Source organism: Simochromis diagramma, unplaced genomic scaffold (assembly GCF_900408965.1).
Source record: "Simochromis diagramma unplaced genomic scaffold, fSimDia1.1 OVJJ01000293.1, whole genome shotgun sequence".
NCBI classification, from domain to species: Eukaryota; Metazoa; Chordata; class Actinopteri; order Cichliformes; family Cichlidae; genus Simochromis; species Simochromis diagramma.
Window position 1 is genome coordinate 1,267,010 of NW_024386801.1, and position 21,804 is coordinate 1,288,813.

Here is a 21,804-nt window from a genome sequence, read left to right on the forward strand (position 1 = left end):
TAAGCTCGCTTCTTTCAAGGATGAGCTTGTTGTGCAAGTTTTATGCCCACACTTTTTTTTTCACTCCGGCTTTCTTATAAACAACCAAAGAGTGCCAGTAACTACATCATGGCATGTGAAAAAGGAAGTGCTGTTTTTGGCTTTATGCACAAACTGTAGCACAGTCTGGAAGTTTCTTCAGACTATCTCACCAGGAGTGCTCAGACTTTAGAAGTGAAGCCAAGCTAAGAGATAACAAACACAACTACACAGCCTGGATTTTCTCGTCAGGTCACCTTCATTATTATTTATTATTTTTGTACTAGATGTGTAAGGTGTGTGTGTCTGTCTGTGTGTCTGTCTGTGTGTGTGTGTGTTTGCATCCTGTACAGTAGCTCTTTGTCTCCTTAATCCATTGATGATGCAGTGATATCAGGATGAAAAGTCAGCAGAAAACAGAATCTGTTTTTCGTCTGCATCAGCATTGTTACTCTGCCCATTTTGATGCCCTCTGCATAATCGTTCATAGAGGTGAAACTTCATATATTTGTGGTTAAAATGTGTTCTTGAGTCTTTGTCATAGTCTCTGCCTGTGCTCACTCAGAGTTATGACTTTGCAAAGTCTTCAGTACCTGCCCCAGGGTGCCACATTAGCAGTCCTGGCCTTATAATGCAGGAGTTTGAAGCCAGATAGAGAAGTAAGGGGTCTGAATATATTCAAAGACACACGTGACCTCAGGCTAAGTGTCAGATTGGTGCAGACAGTAACTCTGAGTATGTGAAAGAAGAGAATTCTGGGGCTGGATAAAAAAAACTTGATTTAAAACAAGTCAAGAATATCTAATGAAGTGTAATTACTGAGCTACTGTGAGGTCACTGAAAGTGGAACACCATAAAAGCTGAACAACATCCTCCTCTGTTGGCTGAAACGGGTAAAGCACACACATTTAACGTTGTACTTGCAGCTTACGTTTGTGTGAAGAAAGCGCGTTTGAAAGTTAGCAACAGCTGCTGTTTAACATTCTGTTTGTGGAGGCCAGTGAGACCTTACCTCACTATAAACAGAAGAGGCGGGGCTCTTGATAACTAGCGTTGACCCTGTGGTCTTCCCTAAAAGCATTATCACTCAAGACAGTGGAAGCATGATAGGAATTGTTGAAGTGTTCACGAATCACCGTCTCTAATGTGATAAAATGAACTGCTACTCTGTCCTCTGTTGCCTCATAAATTCAGATCATAGCTGCCAGATGCAGCCGCAGTTCTTTGAAACAATACTGCTAACTTGATTTTAGAATGTAACAATTTCAATGAATTAATAGATCAAAATTAGACACGAGACACACCTGTGGGTTCAGCGCATCAAAATAAAAAGTGAAGGAAGCTGAATATTTGACTTGTTTTTGAATTTCCACATCAAAGTTATGGTCGTGTTGTACTTGATGAAATTGCTCGTGTTAACATACTAATATTAATTCAAGTACAACTTTAACATATACTCATAGTTTCATACAGTTCAACAGCTCAGCTTTTGCTGACAAAGGTTTTAATGAAGTTATTGATGAAGGCCGTAGTTAATGAGACTGATGCACTGTTGTCTCTCTAATAAATGAAGTGTGTGTGTGTGTCTTTGTTGTTTTCTAGCATCTGTTCATCAGGTCTGCTGTAGAGCTGGGTGGGTGTATATTTCTGTTCCCTCGAGGAAGTGCACTGTTGAATTTAAATTATTTGGATGAGCGGTCCTTGTATTTTAGCCAAAAGCTGTTATCCTGTCACAGCAGTTAGACACAGGTCAGACTTAGTGTACTAGTAAGCCTGTGTAGCGTCAGCTTGTTGTACACTGTCTGTGTCCAAAGCTCTTCTAATCTCCGTCTTATGTCTCTGCTACATATCCAGCTCATACTGTGCAGCTCTTTCTGAACTATATGCAGATTTGTCACTTGATGTGAAGTCGCTGTGGATGCTATCTTTAGTTATTATCAGCTGTCCAACAACTGAAGCACTGTGGTGGTTATCTCAAAGAAAGAGACTAATCAGGGCTGAGGTTCTGTTTGATATCAGGAGTAAGCTTGAATAGTTTTTTAAAGTGACATCAAACCTTTGATTTTATTTAATTTTTTTAACTAGCCACACATATAGTCAAGGTAAAGGTACCAATGTTTTATGTATCAGGACACAATGATGAATCATGTGGTCCTTAGTGTGTCTTAAAATAATTTCAATAAAAACCCAAATGAACAACATTTGAAAACTAAGGCTAAATACAGAAGCAGTATGGGAAAGTTGAGCTTATAGAACCACCTTAAGCAGCTTAAGCAGCTTATAGAACCACCTTAAGCAGCTTAAGCAGCTTATAGAACCACCTTAAGCAGCGATAAGTTGTTTTACAGTTTAGAGTAAAATTTCAATCATATATATTTAATCTCTGTAGTATTCTGGATAAAGCTATTTCTTATATTTTGTAACTTTGTAAAATATTGTATTATTTACCCCAACCAATCACAGCAGATGGCCTCGCCCCTCCCTGAGCCTGGTTCTGTCGGAGGTTTCTTCCTGTTAAAATGGAGTTTTTCCTTCCCACTGTCGCCAAAGTGCTGCTCATAGGGGCTCATTTGATTGTTGGGTTTTCTCTGTATGTATTATTGTAGGATCTACCTTAAAGCACCTTGAGGTGACTGTTGTTGTGATTTGGCGCTGTATAAATAAAATAAATTTGAAGTGAATCGAATTGAATTGAGTTCAGTCTGTTGGAGCAACTGTAACCACATAATTTCCTTAGAGTAAAGTATTCTGTATGACTTCAACAGTCTCTCACATTGTTGTGGAGGCGTTTTGGGCCACTTTCCTTTACAAAGTTGCTTCAGTTTATTGAAGTTTGCAGGTATTCATTTATAAATCGCTAGTTTTAAGGTCTGGCACAGCATTTTAATAAGTTTGAAGTTTGGACTTTGACTAGGTCATTGCAGCTCCTTGATTATTTTCTCTTTCAGCCAATCTGTTGTAGATTTGATGCTGTGCTTGGTTTCACTGACCTGTCGCTTGACGGCTAAAGCTCGGCCCATTTTGGTGTGCAGAGGAGTTCAGCGTCAACTCTGCAAAGTGCCCAGGTCCTGTATGGCTGCCAAATCATCACCCTTCCACCACCGCTGTGTTTGACAGTTGGTGTGAGGTGTTTGTGCTAATATGCTGTGTTTAGTTTTCCTCCAACTTGGCTCCGTACATCATGGCCATATATCTTCACTTTGCCACTTTATCAGTGTCCAAAGGACATTGTTCCAGAGGTCTTGTGGTTTGTTTAGGTGGAATTTTACAAGCGTTCGCCACGCTGCCTCGTTCTTTTTAGAACAAAAGGAGACTTCTCCTGACAACCCTTCCACACAAGCCATGCACATTTAGGCTTTTTCTAGTTGTACTGTCATGAACTTTTACTTTTTACATGCTAACTGAGACCTGTAGAGTCTCAGTCTGCAGCTCTTTTTCTTTTGCAGTTTCTCTGAGCGTTGCATGTTCTGTCCTAGGGGGGGAATTGTTATGATGTTCACTCCTGAGAAGACTGGGAACTGTTTTCCACCTGTGAATAACCTTTCTGACTGTAGAATGATGGACTGGAAATTGGTTGGAAATTGACTTGCAATCCTTCCCAGGCTGTTGGGCAGCAACAATTGCTCATGTGAGATCACTGCATTGTGTTAACACACAGCCGGAACGCTCCGGACCACCAAACTGCCAAAACGTCTGGTTTAAAAAAAGGTGCTCACACTTGCTCAGGATCAGATAATCATTAGCAAGCACATTCTGTTAACAGCAGTTGGCTGCTACTTAACATCCTAATTGCTATAGAAACAGACACTGATTCTATATTTTGGCATAAACAATAATAATAATAAAAATGATAATAATGGCACAGTCTAGTATGTCTTATGTTGTTGCAGTGACCTAACTGTAAAACCTGCTACAGACCAATTTTCTGTTTGTTTTTCTAATGTACTGATATGTGAAATCCTGGATTTGAAAGAATGCTTACTTTATTTATTTACCATGACTGTAGACACATGTATGGGTGGGCTCAATGTTAGCCTGTGCATGAGATTCATCTGGATGCCCGTTCAAGAGCAGTGCAACTGAATTATTGCAGGTAAAAGTTGGCAGCCCTATTCCTCCTGCAGTAAATGACTTCTGTTCACTGTTCTCTGGTGTAAACCCTCAACTTGTTTTCGTTATCATATTGAGAAAGTATCTTTTTTCAGATAAAAACTGTGTGGTCTCAAGACTAATTCTACTGTGTACTGTCTTTATTTTCCTATGTTTGTTTTTATTCATCTATAAGGGCACACAAGCTGAACGAACAGACACCGTCCAACGACGGACTCTGTGTGTCGTTCAGTATTAAAGGTGCTTCACATGATGTGCTGAACAAATAACTTGCAGTTTCAGGCTCTGCCCAACATACCACAACAGTAACACACTCACAGAGCAGCCCATTAAATGAAAACCGCTGCTCACGCACATCTGCATCACTGCGGTGGCACAAATCAGGTGTAACAAACATTGACCGAGATTATGTGCGGCCTAAATTGAATTTACATATCCTGCAACAGGAAAAAAGTGTTTTGCTCACTTTCAAAGTGATGTGTTTTAATTAAAGCCCCGATAACAGCTGAGTTATATTAGCAAGTCAAATGAAGTCAGCTAGGTGAGAGGTGTTTTATTAGCAGCCAGGCATACTGGATTACTCCAACAGGATAGATAAAAATGCAAATAAAACGAGGGGGGGTATTTGCAGTGATAATTTTTGTTCCCGGAAGCTCAAAGGAAAGTAGCAATGAGAAAACATTTTTGAGACGAGAGATAAGTGTTATAATTAGTTTTGGATTTGATAAGGCTTTATTCATTTATTTTTATATATTGCATTTGCAACAGGAGCAGTAGGTTTTTGGTTGGTAATAAAACCAGAACATTGACGACTCTTCCATTGGTCTCATGGACCAGGCGACGGTTCATCCCTCAGGGGCGGTTTGTTCCCAATCATGCAGCTAGCATTTTTCAAAGTTTATGGGCTTTTTAGATTTGTACCATGTAACACATAAACCTAGCAGGAACAGTACTGGTGCAACAGGCTTTTTCATGGGTCACATGTGCACATAAGAAAGTCTTTGATAATGTGGCTCTTTCAGATCAGTGCTGTGATATGGAGCCTGGTGGCACTGTCGGGAATAATCGTGCATTCATATGGCTTCAGATGATTCCATTTACAATATTGGCAAATTGTCTGTGACAGTGTGAAGTTTTTTCATACTCTGGGGAAAAAAAAGGATTGGTTCACCGCTCAGGACCTGATTTTTTCTGATTATTTCACGCCCATGTAAAACTTTTCAGCTGCAACAGGCAAAAAATGTTTTTGTAGCTCTTTTATACTCCAGTTGTATGCACGCATTAGCCTGCTATCAACTCGTCTGACGCGGCATCCACTCGGAATTTCTTCCGAAGAGAGGATTTGGTTCTTCTAAACCAGGGGTAGGCAACTCCAGGCCTCGAGTGCCGGTGTCCTGCAGGTTTTAGATCGCACCCTGGGTCAACACACCTGAATCAAATGATTAGTTCATTACCAGGCCTCTGGAGAACTTCAAGAAATGCTGAGGAGTCATTTAGCCATTTAAATCAGCTGTGATGGATCATGGACACATCTAAAACCTCCAGGACACCGGCACTCGAGGCCTGGAGTTGCCTACCCCTAAACCAACATGTCTGCCCATAGCTGTGCCTCAGTGTAAAGTTTACAGCAGCTTGTCAGCTGGTTTGATTCTGCCCATGGAGCAGCTCCATCAGTCTTCTTTTAGAGACGTTTTCTGAAACTTGGATCGAGTTTAAATCAGAATGCCCGTTTTAATTGAACTACCTGATGCCCTGCAGGGCTTTGCTAACAGAAGAGAAACCCCTCTGGTCTGTCCTGATACCTTGTGGTTATTTATGGATGTGGGTTAGTAATTCACAGAGTTGTCTCTGACCCTGTTGACCTGGTTGTGTCAGTCAGGACAGGGTGTCGCCTCATTAGACCAACACTACGGAGAAGACCTGACAAACAGATAGCATCCATCACATCCGTCTCCACTACATAACCTGACAGGTGTGTGTGCCTAAAGAGAGGTTCGGACATCTACCCATCTGTTAGTGTGGTCTGCTGTGTGTGTGTGTGTGAGAGAGAGAGAGAGAAGGACAATCTCAGGGGGTGTTGTACATCTGTGAGGGTGTGTGGGTACCAGATTGTGTGTCTGTGTGTGTGTTATTTTCAGTGACGACCTCCATCTATCAGTCCAGGTAGATGCTAACTGAAGATGGAGGCAATACCATGTAAGTTAGGTAAATGAGACGGTGCTCTATGAATTACAAAGAATGAAATATAAAATTACCACTCGTGTAAATGTTGTTTGATCTGATTTATACTCAAGAAAGAACTGAAACCACTTTTCTTTATCATCTTTTTCCTTCTCAGTTTTCCGTCATGGTGCTAGCTCCTGATACGCTCTATGCTGTGTATCCTGATCAGCCAATAACCGATAATTAGCTGGCTTCCTTGTCGGTGTCTATCCGTTTTCCGCTCTCATCTGTCTGTCTGAGATTTCTGGAAAGAAAGATTTGTTTTAGTGGCTCGTCTGAGTCAAACTGATTATACAGATATAAACACACCAGACTCACAAATTAGCTGGAAAATTATTTTTCTGTACTCGATTTCTTATTTTTTTGCAAATTTGACTATGAAACAAAGATATCCCAAATAAAAAGTTTCAAAATTATGATTTATGTATTAATGAATGCATTTCTGAATGAATTAAGGGAAAAAGCAACCCGAGTCTACCTGGCTCTGTGTAAGTAATCCCCCCTAAACCTGATAACTGGTTTTGCCACCCTTGGCAGCAACAACAGCAGTGGTGTTTGTGATAACTGGCAGTGAGTCTTTTGCATCACTGTGGAAACATTTTGGCCCACTCTTCTTTGTAGACTTGTTTTAATTCAGCCACACTGGAGGTTTTTCAAGCATGAGAGTCTGACTCTGACTGGGCCTTTCCAAAGTTTTCATTGGTTGTTATTTTTTCTTTTTTAGCCATTTAGAGGTGGATTTTCAGGTGTTTCCAAACTTTGTCACGCTGCAGTACCTGAGTGCCTTCGAATTTTCAGGGTATGAACTGATCGCTGCTCATTCTCCTGGTATAAAATACACTCATCAGTTACGGGAACTTTCAGGTCCTGAAACAGAAAGCAAACATCACACTATCATCAGTGTCCACGCTACCATTCTGAGATCATGTGAACTGAAATGAGTGAAGTATCCTTTTCAGTCATCGGTGTGCTTTTTGCCTTGGAACTCTCCTGTGGATGCCATTTGGCTCATTTTTTCCCACCTTTCTTTAAGACTGATCTTAACTGAGGCAAGGTGATGCCTGCAGTTCTTTTGTTCTTGGCTCTATTTTGGCCTCCTGGATCCGTCATTGATGTGCTCTTGGAGTAATTTTCCCTTCCTGTGAAGGTTCACCGCTGTCCCTCCAGAGGCTTTCTCTCCATTGTGGATAATGGCTCCCACTGTGGTTTGATGGAGTCCCAAAGCCTTAGATGTGGCTTTGTAACCCACTCCAGACTGATAGATGATGCTGATAGTTGTTTTTAGTTAGTGGCACGATGTGTTGCTTTTTCGAGATCTTTCCTCCTTCACTTTGTCAGACACTAATGTCTTGATTCATCATGTCTAACAGTAATCAGATCCAGCCAATTGGAACTCAGTTTTATAATAACAGTTAATTCATGATTTTAAAAGGGAGGAAATAACTTTTGCACACTGGTCAGCAGTGAAATCGTCATTTAAAAACTGCATTTTTTGTCTTTAGTTGAACGATATTGGTTTGATGGTCTGAAACATGTAATCGTGGCAAATACGCCCAAAAACTTATGACGGGGGAAAATGCGTCTTCATAGCGCTGTACATTAAAAATGCTGATCATGGACAGCTGGCACCTCTAAGAATTCCTTCTATGCTGCTGCTACAAACACCTCACAGTTCTTCGTGGGTCCGTATTAGTGTTTTAGTCATTTGCTTCCCAAAGACAATGATGCTGCGTAATAAACACTGATTGCTGTGAGGTTTAAGCTCATTATTTCCTCATCCAGTTGTGCTGAAATGCAGTTGGCCTCAGCCGTTCCTCCTTCGCGCTCTCACCGCTCAGGTTTTGCGCTCTGATCAGGCGTGATCAGAGGGAATATGAGTCAAATTTTAAAAGCCCTCAGGCTCTCTCATTAGAAAACTTTCTGCCTCTCACTAAGACCGAACCTGCTTTTACTGTAGCCCTGAACTTTTTTTGACATTCCACTGTGGATGTGAGGACGCTAATGTCTGGACATGGAGTCGTTTTGAACAAAGTGTTCGGTGGTCTCCATGTGAGGAGGGTTTTGTCCTGAGAATATTCACTCTTCCTTATCAGTATCCACATTTATGTGGATATTTGGCCAAATATGTCATTTCTAGCCTGTTTTTGAAGTTTGTGACAGGATTTAACGCGTAGTCCGATTGTCCTCGTGTCAACCACACGAGTCACAACAGTTTGAGCTCCACCTCAAACTTGCCACAAAGTCAAATCTGCCAAAGTTTTCAGTGTTAACTCTACAACAATTTAGAGATAATAATTTTTGCACAGGAGCAGGAACTTCCAGTGGTGTGTAGTAGATGATGTAGCAGGGAGCTTTCCTGCTGTCCTAATTGGAGAGGTGATGCTGCGCCCTGGGCACTCTGCCATCTACGAGATGCTAGACTCGTCTCCAGCATGTCACACAGCGCTTCCTGAGAACATCGGTGCCTGGAGGACTGCCCTGAAACACACACACACAGACACACACACACACACACACACCACTAATATCATAAGACCGTGATAGAAATGGCTAGACAAACTGCAATGCCACTGAGGAAACAGGATATCACAGAGACAAAAACAGACAACCAGGTGATGCGAGTGTCATTATTGTTTGTTTATGCTCGTTCTTGTTTGGATGAGTAATTTTTAATCTCTTGCTGCTTCCACAGTTTTCTGAAAGCAGGCACTCCACAAACAGCTCCGGTTTATCAGAAGCGATGGAAGCACAGACAGTGTTAGTACACACTGATGCTTAATAAGGCAGCGATTGGCAATGTTTAATTATTATTTGAATGTCGCGCGAGTCATTTAACACATGGCACACAGTGCAGTGCGGCCATGATTTAAATCTTTTCGAGTTCACGCTGTGAACTTTACGCCGTGCTGTTATTGAGTTTTCAGTTCCGCTTTTAGACGATTGATTTTCTTCTCTTAGATTTAGGAGAAAAAGAAGTTTTGAGTCTGGAAACCAAAATGCTGTTTGAATGTTTGGATATGTAACTTGGCTCTGCAGTTAACGTCAGAGTCGCTCTGTCGTAAGCAGGCGACACATTCAATCATCAGCTGAGATTCCTCAGAAAAAGTAAAATATTCTCTCCACAGTAAGTCGTCTGTCTGTTTTCCCCGACATCCTTATTTGCATTATTTGCACAAACTTTTTTATTTATTTTTACTTCCTGCTCATCTCTCCAACCCTATAAATCTTTCTTCATTCATCTACTCTGTTGAAACAAGTGGACACTGATGCAATCTCGCAGCAACTGCCCGGCTGCTGATGCTCAGGCTGCTGATGCTCAGGCTGCTGATGCTCAGGCTGCTGTACGTACCGGTATGACAACGAGCACCGATGCACGTCGCCTGTTATTTAGATCAGTGTCTGACAGCGTGTTGAGTGATGACTTTTGAGAAGATTTTTTTGCGGAAATCTTTTCGCCGTCGGCTGAGGTCCTTTAGGGTTCGTATGAAGCGCTATGTTTGCACCTAAAGATAAGCCCAGATTCAGCTTATTAGCCTTTGGCAGTCAGTAGTCGCCCATGTTTTTCTCCGCTGTGTAGAAATGTTAAAAAAGCCAGCTGAAGCAGATAACCTCCCTCTGATTGACAACATCAGGGCTGCAAACACAAGAACATAACACAATTTCATGCTTATAAGTGTGTATTTGTTGTGTACTTGGCATATCTGCTGTTGTTTGCTGCAGTAGCAGAACATCTGCTCTGTGGACACCTGGTATCAAGAGCTGCTGATAAACGCTCATTAAATTGCTGTGGGCGCTATCTTTGAACAGTGTTTCTCAGCGAAATAATGACTTAATGCTGCTGCTGTGCTTGTAATTGTGCTCTCTGACTGAGTAATGTGATAATTATACCTGTGTGTGTGTGTGTGTGTGTGTGTGTGTGTAACACTGTGGATACAGACGTCCTGTGTATCTCGCTAAAGTTGCCAACTCGTGTATCACTTCCAGTCGACGCACATCGTTGTTATTGTTGTCTTATTGTTGTCTTTGTTGTCTGGATCTACGGAAACATTTTTTTAAAAATTTCTTTGCTTTTGAACATGAATGCACATCTGGCAGAAGATCACACTGTCAGGTCCGGATTCTTCTTATTCCTTTACATCTTTGTACGAGCTGTGAGAGCATTTGGATTCATTTATAAAATGATAACATTTTTATTGCATTCTCCACCTGCACGCTTCAAGTACTTCTGACAAAAGTGCAGCTGTACAAATATAACGCTGCATTTGTCAGCCTATTGCAAAACATACCTGATTATATTTTCATGCATCAGGTCTGTGTTCCTGCTGCAGGGGGGTCGCGGCGGTGACGTAGATGGAGCTCTCGCCGCTGTTGCTCATGTCATGTGATCCACGCAGTCACGGCGTGCACGACCTCACTCCTAGCTCTGTGACCGGGCGGGGAATGTGCAGGGCTGTTCAAACATCTACAGCGTTAACCACGCTGTATCAGCTTCCTGAGTTTGCAGGCATGTGAATCCCAACATGTTTACATGCGTCATTGGTACAGATTTGCATAGATCAGCTAAAAGTCGTCCTGCAGCCTTAATGCTTTTGCGTAGTCTGATATTTTCCAGTATTTCAAAGGAAAGTCCAGTTATTTAATGTGAACAGAGTTTTTAGACATGTGGGAGGGTTTAACGTGGTTTATGAACGCTCCTAATTCTGTTGCTTAACATTACATGACATTACATAATGTTGTAATGTCAATACATTCTATTTTTGCAAGTGCTGTGAAGTCTTTGCCCTGTAATGCTGGTCTGTGTATATCATATGTTCACTTAAGGCTTTATTCCCCTCCAGGAATCTGCACATATTAATAAAGCACAGCATTAAAGCATTAAGAGGTCTTCTTCCAACATAACCCTTAGACTAATACACAGACACGGCCCACGTAGCACATCTCTGCCATGAAGGTCGTGTTGTTTGGTCAAGAGAGCTTTTGTCACACCCAGTGGTCTGCAGCAAAGAACAGTACTGCTGCTTATCTTTGATTAACACCTGCTTATCTGAACAGAAAGAAAGCCTCCCATTGATAATGTATCTGCCCTAGTAAAGCTTTAATAAACAGTGTGTACCTTTTTCCTTATCTGGACCTCCTGATTCTTCCATCTGGTCAACAGCTGATTATTATCAGAGCAGATCACCTTCACACACACGCTTAGCTTTGACTGCATTAGAGCGTCTGTGTGTGAGTGAATCTGCATTAAGCGGAAAGTTGGGAGAGAAAAGAGGAAACGGGTTGTGTTCTACATATGTGTGCACCGTGTATGTGCATGCACATCATGTGTGTGTTTGTGTGTCTGCGAGAGACCGTCAAGACAGGACGAGAGACCAACAGAGCCAAAGTGTAGTTAATTTGATCTCATGCTTCTCTGTGTCTGTCATGCTCTCGCAGTGTGGATTAGAGTGGGTAGAGTGCTCCGCTGACACCACACCTCCTCGCTTCTGTTCACTCCACTCCTTCATCCTCAGCACCAAGGTCACAGCATTTCAGTGCTTCGGCCTCAATGCCGGTTGTCATCCATCAGACACTCTCCATCCTGGAGAATTCAACTGTTCAGTCTTTCACAGCCCTTTTGAATCTGCTGTATGGACACAGAACGGAGCTGCTTTAGAGCTGTGGAGCTAATGGAAGGAGCCTGAGTGATCCAGGACATTTGGATGTTGTTGCCTGCCTACATCCACTTCAAAATGTCTAATAGCTTTGCCTTAATCTGAAGAGTTTTTAAGCAGAGATATTTGGTGTAACGTGTAATGACAGAAATGGGTAAAGAGGGCAGACGCTTACTAAATGCCACATAATTTGCTAAAATGCAGCTCCTGAATATTTTAACTGATAGCTCAGCGGTCCCCCGCCTGTCCCCAGCCACGGACCGGTTTGATGCCAGGCAGTATTTTCACGGACCGGCCTTTAAGGTGTTGCGGATAAATACAACAAAATAAAATGATTTTGTAAATATAATAATAAACATGAATTCACTGTGTAACTTTATTAGCAGCGTCCTCCTGAAATGCGCCTACAACACTGAGAGTAACGTCCTCCGCTCTGCCCCATAATGCTCTCTGGTCGCTATGGTCATGTGTAAACATTTCTTTCAAAATGAGACACACAACTACAACACAGGAAAAGACCCTGAAAACCATAAATGTCACACCCGAGCCTCAAGTCTCGCGGCCCGGCGCCAAACGACTCACGGACCGGTACCGGGCCGTCGCCAGGGGGTTGGGGACCGCTGTGATAGAAGATATATTAATAGTAATAATTGTGTAGTACTGTTTGAGACAGGTATCATAACTCTAAAATCTTCACCATATAAGCCCATCAGGAACTGTTTTTTATCGTAAGCTACAAAGCTGACATTACGCGGCTGACTCTGTCTGGGAGCAGGTGTACGTGAACATCACACAATCATAGACTCACAGATGTGTTTTCGTTTCTCATGCAATGTGCTGAGTGCAGCGAGAGCAACAGAAACATTGTTATTCTTGTACTTATCCTGGTGCATGAAGGGACATTAGCACAGTCAACTTTGCTGGACTTTGCAGCTCAGCGTCAGCTCTGTGCTCTGACGTATCAAACAAGTCCTCACAGCTCAGGCTCGTGCTACTCTGACAGCATGAGCTGCCAACACTGGCTGAAAGTGCCAGTCTGCAAAAAAATAGAAGCGAGGCCACGGATGTTTTGCTTCATTTGAATCACCTGAAGTTGCTCCTGCTGAAAACAGACTCCGATCCGTCTGTTATTATCTTTAAAGTTTCTGAGAAGAAAAGAATGAATAAAAAATGACTACTTTGGAGAAACTGAGGACTTTTCGTCTTTTATGTCAGCGATGTTAGAAACGGGCCTCGGTGTTTGGGATTAGAGGGTGACGGCTTATCAACTGGCATCAGTAACAAAGCACAGCTGCTCACTCAGCCTGTATCTGAAAAACATGTGAAACACAAGAACAACAGCACTTAATTTGAACCAATGTTCTGCTTTCATTTTGCTGCAGACAGCAAATTCTAAGCAAAAAAACAACTTAAAAAAGAACTTGCTGAAGTGTCTTGAGGCCAAACTACCTTCAGACTTACCCAAATTTGGGAATTTCAAAAAGGTTGAAGACATTTACGGATTGGACGGGCATGCAAGGCAAGATACAGGATTATGCAGCTGCTGTTGGGGCAAATGAAGGACAGTGGCAGCAAAAAAAGCTTTTAAATTTTGATTCTCTCTGCTTAATGGATTTTACAGTGTAAGAGAAACACAGAAGGACTGAGGGAGGATAAGAGTCATGGAAACATGTGCCAAGTGCTCCTTGTGACTTGAGGTTGGTTGCACAGTTTAGCTGTGTTGTACTGCTTCTATCGGATAAAGTGAGATATCAAGGATATCTCACTTTATCCGAGCCGACTGTATATAATTTTGTTTCATTTCATTTTAAATGTACTCGTACTTATTGTTCTAAGGCTCGTTATGTTGAACTGAATACGATGAAATAATCGCACAAACACAAAAATTGCACTGAGTCTTGCGAGAGCCTGACTGTGGTGGCCTGTGCAGACGGGGGTCATCGTTTTTGAGCACAGCATGCACAGCTGACTGACTCACTCTTGTTTATCTCAGAGCTGCAGGTGGAAGCCGTCCGCCGACTTTCAGGGAGGGAGACTGACAAAGGAACTAGTGTAAGAATGAAAAGTAAACTGGATTGTGGCGAGGATGTGAGAGTTCGAAAGTACGTTAAAACTGTGAGCGGCCCTGAAGCTGAAATAGAAGTTGCAGGTATGCAAAGCGACTCTTTGCATAAGTAGTGAAGGAGCACATGCTGTGATATGAAGCTCTTACAATTACTCTTCTATGTTGCTGTGAGTTATTAATGCTAATACAGCTCGTTAGTTAGTCCTCATCGCAGTCAAAGGTTAAAGAGAACACATGCACACACACACACACACACACACGCCTTCCTCTTCAGTTAGCATCTACCTGGACTGATAGATGGAGGTCTTCACTGACATAACACACACACACAATCTGGTACCCACACACCCTCACAGATGTACAACACTCTCTCTCTCTCTCTCTCTCTCTCTCTCACACACACACACACACACACACACACACACACACACACACACGGGGTGTAAAAACAATCACTAGTGGAGAAATCAGTCATGGATCACAGGAAGGTCAAAGCCTCCCACCTTCAAAAAAGTGCTACTGCAGCAAAAATGCTGTTGACAAATGACTGTTTGCTAAAAACCACAAAGAAAAGACTTTCAGCTCCTTATTTTCTTAAGTATTTTTCAGAATGTGTCTTTCTCTTGTAGTAGCCAAAAGGACTGCAAAGCAGAATAACTCATTTAAATGGTAATAGTAACGTCGTGGTGTATTGCATTCACTGTTTATTCATTTTTAGGAAATCATTTTATTAAGTCTCCTGTTGTATCACATCATAATCTTTCATGTAATACCTCCTGAGTGTGCTGTTAAGCTGACAGAATCAGCTCTTGCTGCGTCGGCTGTTTGCCCTTTGCTGCACTGGCTGCTAACATTAGCATTGCTAATCTCTGTTGTACAAAGAAAAAGTCTGACCTTTGCCCTTTGACCCTTCACCCCCGGAGTACAACTTGCTGTATTATCTTTTGCACACACAGGAACAGCTGTTTGGTGGTTGATTTGGAAACTGAAAAGTCCAACACATCCCATCAGACGTTAAGAGCTCTTTAACCTTCCAGGTCTAGTGATGCCTGATTTGAGAATGCACCACGTCACAGTGTGGGGTGTTCACTGATTGTTGGTGGGTATATTTTGTATCCTGCATGCTTAAGGCAGCACCCTCACCTAACACAGAGGTAGAGACGCGGACTCACATGTGGTAAGTCAGCTGTTGTCCTTATGTTGCTTTATTTCAGGAAGAATCGGCTGTTTGTTCCACTCGGTTTAGATATTCCACTATGACCGATTTCCATGAGGGAAGAGAATCAGTTTTCTGAAACCAGTTGCTTAATGCCAGTGTTCACATTTTGACGACAGCTTGGGGGCATTGATATTCCAGCCCATAGATTTGATTGGCTATCATTAGCCATCTTATGGCTTTCCCTTGACGGATTGCTTTTCCAGCCAAGTAATCTCAGTTTCAAGTAAGAGTGCCACATGACGCTCTAAACCCAGAGAAATGGAGAGATTCAAAAGTGTGAACCCAAGTGACTCTCTTACCTTGCAGCCTTTCAGCTTACGGCACCTTTTTAAAAACCTTTTCCATCATAAAGCCTCTGTTAAAAGGCTCACAATGCCTTAGCCTTAGGCATTCAGGCAAGCCACTGAGAACTATCGACTGCTGAATGCATTACTTGGATGTTTTTGCATGAATGACTTTGATGATACACAGAACATTATGCAAATTTGTGTTCTTTCTGTGAGTAGATATTTATAAAAAGATGCACGCAGGCTTTTTAGCTTTGCCAGATGTGGCCATGCGGGGATGAGAGACTTTACCGCTGTGCTCCGTGGGATTATAGAACAAGTTATTTTATTAATGTGCTGGACATAAAAGATTAAAATAGAAGACATACTTACAGTAAATTGGGCAGTGAAGCAACAAATAGAAAACCGTATTAAAATGTAAATTGAAAAGATGCTGCAACAGAACACAAATTGAAATTAAAACAAAACATTGTTAAGGTATCGCGCAAACAGACAGAAGCTAATGGAAATTAAAAAGATTGCATTAATTGCAGTGGACATTGAGAATTCCCTCGGTGATGTACGATGATGAGATTTAACCTCTTTTCCTTTAAAGGACCAGCCTGAAGCAGTCTGTTAATTAATCATGCTGAAAACGACCTTAATGGCATTTTCACAACTTCCGCTGTTTCGTTGTTTATTATATTTTTTACGTGTCCCACATACTCGGAACAAAAACATGTTTACTTGGAGCTTTCCTGGCAACTGGAAACGTCAATTAAGGAGCCATCCTAAAGGGTCGAATGTTTTCTGTCTTGAACGACTGAGCACGGATGGTAACGTTCTTCAGAAAATCACCTCATATTTCACAGAAATAGCCCCTTTTATTACCACAGATAACTCTTGTAATGCATAGCTACTTCAGAGCGTCCAGTTGCCCGCTCTTCTGTACTGTTGCATCTCAGAATTGTTCTTCACTAAGAAGAGTTTCAAGTGTGTTAAAAAAGGACGGTGAAATGAAGCTGTTGATGTGGATGAGGGTCCATATGAAACATTACTGGTAATATCTAGAGTCATTTCAAATAATGGTGATCGCTGCTTCCTTTTTATATTCTGCTTTTTATTACTTTTTTTGACTGAATTGTTCTGTGCTGAAGTGAAAATGAATTTTAAATAGATTTTATAATCTGTGATCTTCATCTCAGTCAGCGTGACTCGACTCAAATATAGTAAAAGTTTGACCACAGGCTGTGTGTTCATCCATCGCGAGCAAAATCTAAACTAGTTCAAGACAGTAATCTGCTGGGAAGGCAGTTTATTTATTTATTTAGTTATGTTTGTAGATGTGTGTGTGTGTGTGTGTGTGAGAGAGAGCGTTCGACTGGTTCAGTGATTTTCTGCCCATCCAAATGATTGCAGAGCTCCTGCAGCGTCCCCATTAAAACCTATGAAGGAGGCGTGTCTGTTCCTCGTGCTGTCGGTATTCTGTGGAGCTGTGTCGAGGAGGCAAAACCAAACTGCGGCTCAGTTCGCAGATTCTGACACGGCCGCCGACCACAGCTCCTGGATTGGATTAGAATACGGTGAGGAAGTTAGTTGCTCGCATTGCCTGCGTTATCTAAACCGTCTTTACCCGGGCGACCGTGGCTCAGGGGGTTGGGAAGCGCATCTGTAACCGGAAGGTTGCCGGTTCGATCCCCGGGCTCTCTGTCCTGGTCGTTGTGTCCTTGGGCAAGACACTATGGCCGCCTCGCTTCTGTCAGTCAGCTGTGGCTACAACTGTAGCTGCCTCCACCAGTGTGTGAATGTGAGAGTGAATTAGTGGAATTGTAAAGCGCTTTGGGTGCCTTGAAAAGCGCTGTATAAATCCAATCCATTATTACCCATTACAGCGATCTCAAAAGTCCACTCCATCCAAGAAGTCCCATCCATCCGCAGATTAGGCCAGCGAGCCGAGCGGCGAACGAGACAGCCTACAAGAGATGTCAAACAGCAACTTTCACACATCTTAAAATACACAGAGCAGACTCCACAGAGCTAAGTCGTTGTACACGCAGACTGACAGTGCTGAGTCGGCACATCTCAAAGCTCTCTAGCTGTCAGTGTCAATTCCCATCTCTGTCTCTGCTCTTGGTTCCACGCTGCTCTCTCTCTCTGCTAAGCCTGATGGGAAATTAGTTTAGCTTCTCTGCTGTATATCTCAGGTCTACTCTTTGACTCAGGCACCTTCTCCAGTTATATATATATGCTTTCCAGCCTCTGTGCAGCCTGCGTCAAACAGCCATTGAAATAATGTCTGGAGTTGTACGCTGTAGCTCCTCCTGCCGAGACACTTCCTCCCAGAATAACGTCACACGCAGGTGTCGACATGTCTTTTACTCATTAAATTGTCTCATCTCCAATGACCTTTGTGTAAACAAAGACTCTGTGTCAAGGAAGAGTGCCTCCTCACCTCCTGGCACTTCGGAGTCTCTGGGGTCTTTGAAGTGCGCCTCTGGTCTTCAGGCCCACCAGACAAGGAGGGAGCTCTTTGAGAAAGGCGGTCACTTGCCCTTCCCGACGAAAGGATTCCAATATCGTGAGGGAAAAGGTGAAGTGGTCAGAGAACGGTGCAGGAGGATAATAGAAGCGACTCCATAAAAGACGTCGTCTTCTCTCTTGGTTGTACTTTTTAAAGGCTTTACAAAAGAGAGAGGGGGGTGCAGTGATAAAGAAGGGGAAGTCGGCGTGTTGCTTAATGTATGAAAATAGATTGCAGCTCTCAGGAAGAGAACAAGAGAAGAACATTTTTTGGCATCTTGGCGTGTGTGCTGCAGATAAGCAGAAGGAAGGTTAAGCTGAGCTCAAAAATTGAAAATGTAACATGTGAGAGGCTCAGAAAGGAGTGCTACACAGAGAGGTGACACTGGTTTTCACTACTCTCATTGGTGCAGCGCCTCGATACTTCACCACCTCGGCCTCATTCTTAAGGAAATGAAGCAGCTTTTAATTTTGTGATAAAGGCCAACCTCTCCTGGCACTTCCCTCCCTCTGCCAAGCGCCGGTGGCTGCAGTAGCTCAAGTCAGGTCTGTTTATTCGTGCGGAGCATGAAACACAACAAATGCTGTCTGAGGGGCTGCACAAAATCAGACAACAGTCCAAAGAAATTAAGCTATTAAGAAGTAATTAAAACAACAAATTAACACAGTTAAAACAATTAAGACGCTATTTGCGAGTCGACGGGGGTCTTTAATATTGTAAACAAAAGATAAGCTTGAAGCTGGGACTAATCTGAAAGTAAAAGGAGGTTTTTCAGGTGAGGGGGAAGCTGGAGTGACTGAAGACTGTTCTTCAGTCACTCCAGCTTCTTCTAGCCCATACCGCAGATAGTTCACTTTGAGCGTAATAGAAATCTGAGTCACTCAGTCAGTGATTAAAGAAAGGAACAGTTTACGTTGACCTTGACCTGAAGTCTGTGACAGCAGATTTAACCTGCAGGTCTAATTTATGTCTTACACGTGGTTTTCAGCATGATGCCCAACTTTATCAAGTTGCACTTCCTGGTTTATTTTCAGGTTGACAGAGTTTTGTGAGAGCCAAGCAGGGTTTTAATAGTTTTGCAATTTTCATTAGTTTTTATTTTTATTTAGTTTTGACTTCAGATTTTCAATTTTATATCAGTTTTAATTCGTTTTTACCGATTGTTTGCTAGTTTAGTTTAGTTTTTATTTTTTGAAAATCCTTAGTTTCAGTTTAGTTTTAGTTTTGTTTGCAATAATTAAGTGTAACAAAATCCCAGTTTCATCATATCAGTCATGCTCTTCTGCTCATCCTTGGGTATGTTGCTATTCCAGCTACCATACTGCACCCTGGACAGGTCACCTGTCTGTCGCAGGGCTAACACGCAGAGACAGACAACTCACATTCCCACCTATGGGTTCTTTAAATAAATACATAAATAAATAAATAAATAAGGGCAGATGAACAACCATTGATACCAGGCAACTGTAAAATGTATATCTTGGCCCCAATGAGACTATTAACTCTTGCAGCACCGGGTGTTCGTAATTTTGGTTCATGTGAATTGATAAACTTTTTGAAGGCAATTGACTCACACAGTTATGTAGATGTCCCCGTCCTGTTGTCTCGGGATGCATCACGCTGCCTTGCCTGGGGTTAGCTTCTGTTTTCTGGGGATGAGGGTTGAGTGTGCTCCCTTCTCAAGGTAAGCTAGGTTAGCCTTCTTGTGTGAGCTTTTCAAGTGCACTTTAAGGTTTGTGGGATTTTTTTCCCTTTATAAATGTCCCTCATAATTTGTCTCTTTCCACTACAAGACACTTGCTTTATCCAAAACACAGTCATATTCAAAGTAATCCCAAATTGGACTCTGGCGCTTTCTCCCGACTTTTCCTGACATCATTCTGCGCGTGGGCGGAGCAGCAACACAGACGACTCGACTAACGTGCTGCCACCTGCTGGCACAATGAGACACAGCAAGAAAAAATCTGGAAACTAAACTTCATTTTCACCCTCGACTATTGTAGGACACGCACACATCAATGAAAACTAAACACATTTTTGCTATAAATTCAGTTAATTTTAGTTAGTTTTGTGAACACTGGTTACAGTTTTAGTTAGTTTTCCTTTTTTTGTTTTTATTTTTATTTCCGTTAACGAAAATGTTTTTTCACTTCTAGTTTTTGTTATTTCGTTAGTTTTCGTTAACGATAATAACCTTGGAGCCAAGCACATTGAGGATATTCAGCCGGTTTAGAGAAGTCCTTCAGATGAAAATCGGACACAACAATAAGGTCCAAAACCAACACATACGCTATTATTATATTATTATATTGTTATATTAGATTAGTCTTCTTTAGGAGCGGATGGACTGTTTACTTCTTCACTCTCAGCTTGATTTATTTATTTCACGGTCCAGTTACGGAGGAAAGGGATATTCTAGTCTTACGTTGGGGGTTTCAGCTTAGTTAAAGCTAACAGGGAAATGAGCCCGCTGGCGTTCTTAAAGATATTATTGACAGATTTCAGTGGTGTTAATTATAACGATATGCTTTGTTAAAAGCTTTCTAATTTCTGTTCATCTCATAGTTTGTGATGAACGACACAAGTCTGTCCAGAGAGGCGATATTTGTCCTGTCGCATGTGTGTAAGAAAGCTGCGAACCCTGTGTGGGGGTGACGTGTCTGCTATGTTCTAATAAAGCCATTAATCACATTTGCTGTTTGCCGCAAACATGCAGCACTTGTTGCAACACGTCTCATTCTGTGTGTCCCAAGACAGCGCAGCAGATGCAGCGTACAAGAATGAAATCAAAAATATCCCAGTCAGGTGTTTGATGCATGTGCGTGCTTATTCTGCACAACCACACGTATGTATCGCGTGTACGGTTAGAAATGGAAAAGTCCCTGTTCAGACGGAGGAGCTGGAAACATTTCTCTCTGAGCGACACAGAAACATTGACTCCCGTATCTTTGTCACCACCGCCAAGAAAAGCAAGAGTCGTGCAAAACCGTCGTCAGGGTGCGATCAGAAAGTTCTGCGATTCCACACATAAAAATCCAACTTCCAGTATTTTGGTTCTCATTAGCTCAGTTCCTGGAAGTCCCATTCTGACCACTCATGCATCTGCAGTGTGCACTGAATTTCATTTTGGGAACGAGGACATTCAGCAGATGTGGCACATGTGAAACTAGGTGAGGAAGGTAGTGATGGTCCAGCCAAAAACCCCACAAAACAGTTCAGCTTGTCTGAAATGAGCCACCGCAGTGTGAAGTGTTTCCACCGAATGTGAGATGGAAACACGTCAGGATGAGATTTTTAATAAACTATGAAGAAATAAAAGCCACTAATAGACTTGTGTTGTTTAATATTTCAGAAGAAAGTTATCATATAACTTTTCTACATGTATATACATTTGACTCCACTTGTACTGCCTGATTAAGGACACAGTAAGAGTACAAATATCAGCTTAACGTAGTAACAGAAACTTGCTGTGTTTGAATCGTAACAATAAGTTTGACTCTCAGCATGTCTGATCTATTCATCTGACACAAGTAAAGAAAATGCAGTTTAATACCTTTAATAAGTTTCTAATGAATGTTGTGAGTCTGCGATCATTTCTTTTCTTATAGCATTGCTGTCTCTAATTGTTATACTTCGATTATTTTAACTGGAATCAGGACTGATGTCTGTTGATCTTCCTCAGATTTCTTCCGTTGTTTTCTCTTATTTGATTTGATAGTCTGGGGTCGGAG

General features: G+C 42.0%; 1 protein-coding gene and 1 long non-coding RNA gene across 2 annotated transcripts in view; one reads left to right on the forward strand and one right to left on the reverse strand.

Annotated features, from left to right (window-relative positions):
- Window positions 1-12,529, reverse strand: part of LOC120729432 — a 29,183-nt gene extending 16,654 nt beyond the window's left edge. Inside the window, exons 1-3 of the long non-coding RNA XR_005694935.1 lie at window positions 12,370-12,529; window positions 10,575-10,576; window positions 4,248-4,262 (exon numbers count right to left, since the gene is read on the reverse strand). This is a non-coding gene — a long non-coding RNA (uncharacterized LOC120729432). The remainder of the gene's footprint in view (window positions 1-4,247; window positions 4,263-10,574; window positions 10,577-12,369) is intronic.
- Window positions 1-21,804, forward strand: part of si:dkey-246g23.2 (solute carrier family 66 member 2) — a 56,228-nt gene that overhangs the window by 7,535 nt on the left and 26,889 nt on the right. The gene's annotated exons all lie outside the window — the stretch shown is intronic.